The 9,794-nt window shown below is 31.8% G+C and overlaps 1 protein-coding gene across 1 annotated transcript in view; it reads left to right on the plus strand.

The window, feature by feature from the left end:
• The window catches only part of LOC107636081 (stilbene synthase 3-like), a 61,782-nt gene extending 61,674 nt beyond the window's left edge, over positions 1-108 (plus strand). The window contains exon 3 of the transcript XR_015880541.1: positions 75-108. The gene's annotated coding sequence lies outside the window, so the exon portion shown is untranslated. The remainder of the gene's footprint in view (positions 1-74) is intronic.
• Positions 109-9,794: the final 9,686 nt, after the last annotated feature.

The following is a 9,794-nucleotide window of genomic DNA, read 5'->3' on the forward strand; positions in this document are numbered from 1 at the left end:
TATATATAATTAAGATGTCTAAAGTTATTTTTTTTATGCTACGATTCAATGTCAAAGTTTGTAACTACTGTTAGTAAAAAATATATCAAATTCTTTTCGATAGAGCAACATGACATATACCAAAGTTTGGGTTTCATTCTCATCTTAAAACAACTATAAACACCTTCGTATGAGGTTCCATTTAATATGAAGTAAAAAAGTATTATGTACGATAGTACAAGGCTTGATAGTATTATGCTCATACGCTACAAGAAAATAGACATGTGGCCATATTTTTTTCTTGTCACGCTTTACAAGCGTGGCCAAAAAAGTCAATGACCATATTTTTACGAGAATGGGGATTGATTAGAGATTCGGTCACATTTTTTTGTATGGCAAAACGGGTCAATGGTCACACTTTTATGAGGGTTGGAATTAATTAAAGATTTTGCCACGCAAACAGGCACACTTTTAAAGCGTGGCGACATGGTTTTGTTATAGTGATGTTTTAAAGCGTGGCCAAAAAGTTCCAAAAAACAAACTTTCATTCGGATATAAAAAAAAAGCTTTGGTTCTTTTATCAAATCCCTAACACTCCTAATAACCTAATAACAAAACCCCTAACCCTAAGTGAAACTCACTCACGCAACGCCTCCCTCAGTCCCTCCCTCAATCCCTAACCCCTATTCTTAGAATCTCTATTCTCCTCCATAGCGCCTCCCTCCCTCTATTCGTAGAGTCGTAGACCGTAGCGCGTCCTTCCCTCCTCCTCCATCCACGGCGCCCTTCTCCTTCCCCACCATCCTTCTCACGCAATCCGTAGTGGTGGCGCGTTCCATGTCACCAAGAAGACTACGCTGTCACCAAGCACCTCTCCGTTGCTGTCACCGAACAGATCTCTCCGTCGCCAAGAACCCCACGAAGTTGCTAGCTGAGAACAGCATCCACAACCTCTTAATTCTCGAAGCTTCCGACCGAATCGGCGGTAGAATCCCGCAAGAAGGTGAAGGATGGGAGAATCATGAAGTCGGTGATGAAGTCCATGGTATGAATATCTCTCTCTTTCACTTCCTTTTTTGTTTGCTTCGATTGGATTTGTTTTTAGTTACGTTCTTTTCTTAGTGAAGATCAAATTTATTTTTGAAATAATAATTGAAATAGTAGTAGTAGTAGTAGTAGTAGTAGTAGTAGTAGTAGTAGTAGTAGTAGTAGTAGTAGTAGTAGTAGTAGTGCGTTTATAAAATTTACTTATTATTGTTGTTTGGTTTATTTACTTATTTATTGGCAGTTCACTATACAGGGACTCTGCTTGATGGCACCAAGTTTAATTCCAACAGAGATAGGGGAACCCCTTTCACGTTCACACTTGGACAAGGTGAGTGATGTGCTTGCTTTAATCTTTGTTGATTTTGTTAGGATTTTTGGTGTTGTCATTGAAAGTTTCGGAATTTGAAAGAGTGACTGCTTGATTGGTTTATGAACTGATTTAGCTGTTAGCAATGCATGATTGTCTGATAGATTTTGTGTTGTTTTTATTGTTAATTTGAAATCAACTTTGTGCAACTGATACTAAAGTGCACCAAATAGATGCACATTTATGAGACGCACCTCTAGTCATCATTTAATATATTTCTAAGTGACACTTTGAAATATGTAGGGCAAGTAATTAAAGGATGGGATCAAGGTATTAGAAGCATGAAGAAAGGTGAAAATGCCTTTTCAACCATCCCACCTGAGCTAGCTTATGGTGAATCCGGTTCTCCTCCAACAATTCTGCCCAAAGCAACTCTTCAATTTGAGATTCAACCAAGGTTGCGAAAACCGGACCGATCAATGAACCGGTGAGGCGACTGGTTCACTGGTTCAGTGGTTCGACCGGGATTCAATCGGGTTCAACCGGTTTAATTAATATTAAATAAAATTATTAAAAATTTAATATATAATTTTATATATTTAAATTCATTAAAATTCATGAATTTTTAAGTAAAAAAATTTTAATAGAATTTAAGATATAAAAAAAATTGAAGATGAAAAGTTCATTGATAATATTCAGATTGAGTTAAATTTATTGATAACTTTAAAACAACTAACTGAGGCAGAATTTCCACTCAAGCTGCAAAAAATTAAAGATCTTGCAAGCAACATTGTCAAGCCAAGGCTAATTATTCAACATCAATTCTCTTATACAATTCAATTATCCCTTTTTGGGCTGCCAATATACAATTCAATTGAATAACACATTGATGAAATTTCTTATTGTGCAACAAGCCTCTTATAACTAACCAAACCCTAACTAGATTCAACAAATTCAATGCTTTTCAACAACAAAAACTCAGAATACAGAGTTACAGACAACTCAACCTCCAAATCCAGAAACAGAAAAACTAAGTGAAACAATTCAAATTAAATTCAGACTCACATTAAGGAACAACCCAACTCAGAACACAATCCCAATTCAGAATCTAGTACAAAAAATCAACTCAGAAGCCAGAATCTTAGAAATTAAAACTAAAGAAGCAGCGGCTTACTGGAGACACGGCGAGGGAGGAATGACGGTGGTGACAGTGAGCTCAGAAGAGGATCATCAGTTTTTTTTATTTTAATTAAAGTTTCAAAACCAGATCAATTTCAGTACTGCACCATTCAAACAAAACAAATCAAATTCAAAACAACACAATTTACACAAAAATATATACATATATACACAAAATTGAATCAGAGGAAACAGATCTAGAGAGAAAAATAAACTGTTCATAATATATGTAATTTGTTCATGCAGCTTGACAGTCACAGAAATCAACTGATTCAGGTAAAATAAAAATTTCAAACTATTTCCATTCAGAAGCAACAAAAATATTCATGAAGCAGCAAACCGAAGCAGCAAACAGAACAAGCAGCATAGAAAATCAAAAACAAAAATCAAGATCAGAACATATTCAGAAGCAGCAAACAGATTGAAAGGGTAATAAAAGTGTTCGAGACTCGACACGACTTGAAAAACAGATTGAACCTGAAGCATATTTAACTGGATTCATATGGTTTTTTTTTTAAACTCAGATGCCCTGTTATTTATTTTTTTTCAAACAGAACAGGCGGGCTCGGCCGGTGGTGGTCGCGGCTGCTGTGGTTGGTTGTGGGTGGCGAATGAGGAGGCGGGCTAGGTGACGTTCAGCGACGAGGAGGCGGGCTCGGCCGGTGGTGGTCGCGGCTACTGTGGTTGGTTGTGGGTGGCAATAGTGGCCTTGGTGGGTGAAAGGAGGCTGGCGCCGAATGCTCAGATTAGGTTAAGGGAAAGGGGAAGAAAGGGTAGCTCAGATTAGGGTTAGTCATTAGTGGCATAGTGGGTTACAAGGTTAGGTTCGCGTACGCCTTTGTCTTTTTTTTTTTTAAGCCAAACGACGTCGTTTGGCATTGAAGTTGCAAACCACTAAACCGCCAAAAAACCCGGACGGTTCTTCCGGTTCGCCGGTTAACTGCCGGTTCGACCGGTTTTTCCACCGGTTTTTTGCCAGGCGGTTTTCTACGTTACCCGGACCGGCTAGGTAACCGGTTTCTAGTTTTTCTGATTGAACCGGCCGGTCCAGTCCAGTTTTCAGAACCATGGGTTCAACTGTTGTCTTGGACTAGTGTGAAGGACATATGTAAAGATGGTGGTTTGTTTAAGAAGATACTTGTTAAGGGAGAGAAATGGGAGAACCCTAAGGATCCTGATGAAGTTCTAGGTATGAATTTTTATCAATTCTTTTTATTTTCTAAATTCTTTATATCAATTGATTTTTCTCCTAACAAGACATTTTGTTCTTTTCTCATTCAAAAGTTGCTGAGATTTCTATCAGAGATTCACAGGATTATAGAACTAAACTTTGATTATTGTTGTGTTTGCAAAATTCAAATTTCACAATTTGACAAATGAACCCTTAATTATATGTGTCAGTGATCAATGTAGCATTAATCTCATTAGTAGATCAATCCATTTTGTGTTAGAACTGGTATCACATAGGGATAATGAACAATAAGCCATAACTAAATTGAGCAGAGGATATGAAACATGTAACTGGTTTCTGTTTTATTTGAGTCATGTTGCCTTAAATACTCTCGTTATGTTAAAGAAATGCCTATTCATATATGTATGTCTAACTATGGTGGAAAGTGGAACTAACTATGCTCAATTACCAAATTAACTAGATTCTGGATCTTCATGAATTCCATAATAATAAATTAACAATTTGGCTTCGGAGTATTTCTTTTCATTTTCATAGCTTGCATAATCCATATTTTGTTGGCAAATGTAATATTATGGTACTCTTAACATATATCACTTTGTTTCCAGTAAAGAGAAGTTTGGGGACGGCAGTTGTGATCTACATAGACAGTGATGAAGATGAGTGTAATTCACAGCGAACATTGCAGAGGAAGACAGTAAGCCAAAGGTTATGCCGGATAATGAGATTCCGAGTTCTTAAGTTGCTGTCAAGCGAAAGCAGCATCCAAGTGCTTCTATAAGTGATGTCGGTAGGAACAACAATGTCTTGGATGACTCAGATTGTGATACAGCCTTAATAGTTGCAGTTCTTCTTTTGGTTCATTATATGATATGGATCAGCTTCCTTCGAGTTCACTTACAAGTAAAAAGAGAATGAGAATTAAGCGAGACACTCTTTTTGTTCAAACTCTTCACCAAAGTAAGTGACAAGCGTGTGCATAAGAAATATATGTATGAAATATTGAATGTCTTGAATATATTCGTTTTTGCTCGGCATTTCATGTTTTGTCTATATCAAAGTGTAATGAGACGTCCCCTTTAAAAAGAAAATGTCCAAAAGTTCTTAATTTTGTTTCAATTTTAATAGCCTTCCCCTAGATACTTAGAATCTTTTTGTTTTGCAATTTGGGTGTTTGATTGATTCAATAATTTTTCTATTTTTGATGTGGGTTTGGTGGTTTGCTTTGAATCTTGTTGTGAGATTTGGTGATGTATAACGGTGATGAAGATGGTTTATTTGTTTTTGATTTGCATATTCCATCTAATTTTAGGAGTTAAATACTTACATGGCAGCTAAGCTCGAATATTCTTCCAAAGTGGAAAGTTCCATTCTTTAATTGAAGTATTTCTTTCTCTATTTTGTGGTTATTAGACACTAATATTTATGTCTTTTAGTTTTATTCAGATATATAGCTGAAGACCATGCAAAAATGAAGCAAAGACTATTTCTTTACAATAAAGATTGCAAGGGTAATATGGAAAAATGAAGCAATATGTCGTTTAGGAATTAGATTAATTTTTTCTAATATAGAATTATAATGTTTTTTAAATGTTTATTTTGAAAGTTGAATTATTTTTTCTTAAACGTTTCATTCATATTTTATTATGTACATAATTCATATAAATCAATGGAAGATTAATGTTTTAGTATTTTATTTTAAAAATTAACTTATTAATATTTTTATTTTTTCTTTTTTTATTTGAAAATGATTAGGCCACACTTTGAAAGCGTGGCCTTATGTCCATTTTTCGCCACGCTTTAAAAGCGTAGTTGTATGTCCATTTTTCACCACGCTTTAAAAGTGTGGCTACATAGTATACATACGGCCACGCTTAAAGCGTGGAAAAAAATAAAGCGTGCCAATAGAGTAAACGGCACCATGCAGATGTGACCTTTTCAAAAGCGTGGCGAAAAGTTATCGCCACATTTCAAAAACGTGGCAATAAAGCTGTTTTCTTGTAGTAGTAGTTTTTTAAATTATCGTGTGTGTGAAGTATCTCATATATATATATAATGATAAATAGTCTAATTAAGATTTTATAATTATCTTTATTTAAAAAAAATTTATTATTGAATTGTAAATTGTATAGTTTAATTTTGGTATATTATAAAAGTATTATCTTTATCTAAAAATGTTGTTATTTCCTTTTAACCGTTACTTTCTTTCATAAAATTACACTTTTAAAACGTGGTTAAATAAATTTTTTCATGAAAAATATCTTTGGCATCTTTATTGAAGTAGATGCCTTATATAATAATATGATGTTACTTTGTTGTATAATTTTTAATATGTTATTGTACAAGCTTTACTATAATAAAATTATTTATAGAAAAAGAATAATCATCCTGCCATCTTGTACTGTATCAAATATGTAATAGGATTCAATTTTAGAAAATTATATGGTACAGATCTAAATCTGTACAGATTTAAAGATTTGCTTACTTAAACCATACTTTCTAAAGCCACACTTTTCACTTAAAACCGTAACTCTTTACAAAGAAAAGCGTCACCTAATGGAAAAAAGTAAATTAGAAGATTTAAGAGAAGAAATAATTAAGTTATCAAAATTAATAGATCAAAAATTAATGATTTTAACTCATGTTAACTGTAATGACACCGAATTCTTAAAATCAATACAAAATGATTTTTCTCAAAATCTTTATTTTACTATAAGCTTTATTGAAGGACTTCAAAAACCTGAAAAAACTTATTTTTCACACGGAATTTCTAAGAAATGTTATCATGGAAATGATTCCCCACATCTTTATCATACTTTTAACCCACAATTAAATTCTATAGTAGATATGCTTGAAGAAATACTAGTATCCATAAAATTTCAAAGAAGTAAGGAAAAAGAAAATTCAAAAGAAGAAAAATTTCAAAATATAATCAACATAACAGATTTAAAAGTAAAACCACCACTAAAATTATGAATATCGAAGAAAAATTAGAAGAAGTTACAATGCTTTTTAAACAATTAAAAATGGCTCAAGAAAATAATATTATGGAACAGGGATTTCAGATAGAAGAAGAAATAGTAAATTCTGAAAATATAGAAAATGAAGAACACATCCTAGATTATTCAAGTGACGAAGAACCAGCAATTCCAATACAAGTAAAAAATGAAGCTGGAACATCTAAGGATAATCAATCTCAATTTAAATGGGAAACAGGTTTTGATAATTATGCTTTTAAAAAAGGGTTTATAAATAAAGATTCAAAATATACAAAAATACCATCAAAATACGTTCCTAAAATCCAGGAAATGGAAGGAGAAAGAATGCTCGATTTAGACTGTAAAACGAATGAAAAAGAAATTTTCGAAAACTGGTTGAATTCCTTCTTATTAGAAGCCTTTACTAATCCAAAACTTAATGAATTATCTGGAAGAGACATTTGGAATTACATAGGGTTTCATACTAAAGGAGCTATAAGAGATTATATGACATCAATAGAAAACCAAATAATAGAAGAATTAGCAACAAAAATAACAGCTTATGATAAGATATTATATATAATGATGATTCTATATAAAGAATTTTTTGGAAAAAATATTATAGATCATAAACAAGAAGTCTATAATAAAGAATATCAAGAAGCAAAAAACCATTTAGCTAACATTCACATATATGATCTATGTAATGTGGAGTCTTATATATGTGAATATAGAATACATTATTACAAATTAAAAGAAGAAGATAAAAATCATTATCTTAGTATGTATATAACAAAACTTCCATATCCTGCTAACGAATTTATTATAGGAAGATTTATAAGAGAAGTAAATAGAGGAACAATTGAAAATAATTTTGGTGGAGCAACCTCTGCAATAAGAGAGGAAATAAAAGAACGTTGTATGCAAGAAGCAACTCAAAAAAGATTTGCAAATATAATTAGAATTTGCTGTCAGGATAATGAAGAGATACCTCAAAAATATGGTCTTAACAAAAATTTTCAAAGAAAAAGAAAATATCAATTTAGAAAAAGAAAATACTATCCAAACTGGAGAAAAAAGAGGTATTTTAGAAAAAGAAATAACAATAAAAATAAGAGACAAAAAAGTGATTATTGCCCAAATAAAAAAGAAAATTGTAAGTGTTGGTATTGCCAAGAAGAAGGACACTATGCAAATGAATGTCCGAAAAAGAAAGATAAAAAGGATCTTACTAAACAAATAGAAATTGCTAAGTCTTGTTTCATGGAACCTTTAGAAGAATCTGATGATAACTTAGACTATATTTTTGAATATGTCTCGGAAACAGACTCAGAGACTGAGTAATAATGCTACATTTATTACTATAAAAATAACAGAAAAATTTATAAAGGCTTTCATAGATTCTGGAGCAACACAATGCTTTGCTAGTTCAAATATAAAACTTGATTGGAAAAAATTAAAGAAACCATTAAGAGTTAGAATAGCTGACAAATCAATACATAAAATTGACCAAAAAGCAGAGATGGTTGAAATTTTTATTCAAAATTATAGGTTCATTGTTCCATCTATATACATGTTAGATTCTGGAATGGATTTTATCATAGGAAATAACTTTTTAAAGCTATATCATCCATTCATTCAAGAACTAACATATATAGTTTTAAAAGCTCCACACGATTCTTCAATAAATCAAAAATCAAAACGTATAAAAATACCGACTACTACTATAGATAAGATCTTAAAATTTAAAATATTTTCTATATTAGAGACATGTTATTTAAATTTATACTTTCAAATAAATATCCCAAAAAATAATCTTGAAATAAAGATAGAAGAACTTTTGGATGAAATTTGTGCTGAAAATCCTTTAGATATTAAAAATACAAATAACGAATTAGTAAGCATTAAATTAAAAGATCCAACAAAAGAGATAAATGTTCCAAATAAAATCCCTTATTCCGCAAGAGATAGAGAAGAGTTTTCATTAGAATGTAGAGATCTTTTGGAAAAAGGAATTATAAGATTAAGTAAAAGTCCTCATGCGGCTCCAGCCTTTTATGTCGAAAACAATAATGAAATTAAAAGGGGAAAACGAAGAATGGTTATTAACTATAAGAAGATGAATGAAGCAACTATTGGTGATGCTCATAAACTTCCAAGAAAAGATTCTATTTTAGAAAAAATCAAAGGAGCAACTTGGTTTTCATCTCTTGATGCAAAATCAGGATATTGGCAACTTCGTTTAGACGAAGAAACAAAGAAACTAACTGCTTTTACTTGTCCAACAAAAGAATCAACAAGTGTGTTGCTCTATGAATGGAATGTATTGCCATTCGGATTAAAACAAGCTCCAGGTATTTATCAAAGATTTATGGAAGAAAATCTAAAAGAGTTAAATGAATTTGTTTTAGTGTACATTGATGATATACTAATTTTTACAAAACAGGATAGAGAAGATCATCTTCAAAAATTATTAATAGTTTTAGAAAGATGTAAAGAAAAAGGATTAGTTCTTAGCAAAAAGAAAGCAAGAATAGCAAAACAAGAAATAGAGTTTCTTGGATTAATTCTATCCACTCAAGGAAAGCTAAAACTTCAGCCAAATGTCCTAGAAAAGGTAAATTTATTTCCTAATAAAATAGAAGATAGAAAACAATTACAAAGATTTTTAGGGTGTATAAATTATATTTCTGATCAAGGATTCTTAAAAAATATAACAGAATACACTAAAAGCTTATTTCTAAAAATAAGTACTAAAAAAGAATGGAAATGGGATGAAAAAGATAGTATGCAAATTCAAAAGATTAAAGAATTATGTGAAAAACTTCCAGAACTTTATATTCCAGAAGAAAATGACTACTTAATAGTAGAAACAGATGCTTCAGACATAACCTGGTCAGGATGTCTAAAAGCTAAGAAAGCTATAAAAAGTTTGGAGCAAGGAAAAGAATCACTAGATTCTAAAAATTCCCCAAAGGAACTACTTTGCAGGTATATTTCAGGAACTTTTACTCCAACAGAACAGAGATATACCACTCATGAAAAGGAAACTCTAGCAGCAATTAAATCTCTTAAGAAATGGAAAATTGATTTACTACCCAGAGAATTTACATTA

This window comes from Arachis ipaensis, chromosome B4 (genome assembly GCF_059453495.1).
Source record: "Arachis ipaensis isolate K30076 ecotype BB chromosome B4, ASM5945349v1, whole genome shotgun sequence".
Taxonomy (NCBI): Eukaryota; Viridiplantae; Streptophyta; class Magnoliopsida; order Fabales; family Fabaceae; genus Arachis; species Arachis ipaensis.